Source organism: Corapipo altera, unplaced genomic scaffold (genome assembly GCF_003945725.1).
Source record: "Corapipo altera isolate COAL_440 unplaced genomic scaffold, ASM394572v1 175, whole genome shotgun sequence".
Lineage (NCBI taxonomy): Eukaryota > Metazoa > Chordata > Aves > Passeriformes > Pipridae > Corapipo > Corapipo altera.
In genome coordinates this window covers 171,957-172,421 of record NW_020884942.1, presented here as the reverse complement: position 1 = coordinate 172,421, position 465 = coordinate 171,957, and the positions used below count along the sequence as shown (strand labels likewise).

Sequence of the window (465 nt, the reverse complement as noted above, 5' to 3'; positions counted from 1 at the left end):
AGTAAGCCCAGTGCCCTCTCTAGAACTTTCTCCACAACTTACTAAATACCACTCACCATAAAACTGCTGCCATCTGTTCCCAGGCAGTCCCTGGGAACGCTGACAGCAGTGTTACATTGATCCAGTCTATCAGAGACCTCAAGGCGAGAAGCCCCACACAAAGGTCACACTTGGTTTGGGCACGGGATGTGTAAAAAGGCAGCCAAAGGGAAAGGAAAAAAGGGAGAACAGACAATAGAAAACAAACCCAAACACGTTAAGTTTTATTACATTTAATAGACTTCATAATCTACAGACGCCTCAAGCCAACACCAAACTAAGTGTGCAGCAGGAGTACAAAAAACCTCCTGCTCAAAGATGAGAAGTGACAGTGAAAAGTATCAGCAAAGGTGGTGTTTGGAGGGACGTTGATGGAAACGCTTGAGACTCAGAGCTCTGAGGGAAAGGCTTGAGACTCAGAGCTCT

General features: G+C 45.8%; 1 protein-coding gene across 6 annotated transcripts in view; it reads right to left on the bottom strand.

Annotated features, from left to right (window-relative positions):
- Positions 1 to 280: 280 nt before the first annotated feature.
- The window catches only part of NEU2 (neuraminidase 2), a 36,613-nt gene continuing 36,428 nt past the window's right edge, over positions 281 to 465 (bottom strand). For all 6 annotated transcript variants that reach the window (XM_027661903.1, XM_027661902.1, XM_027661906.1 and 3 more), the window contains one exon: positions 281 to 417. The gene's annotated coding sequence lies outside the window, so the exon portion shown is untranslated. The remainder of the gene's footprint in view (positions 418 to 465) is intronic.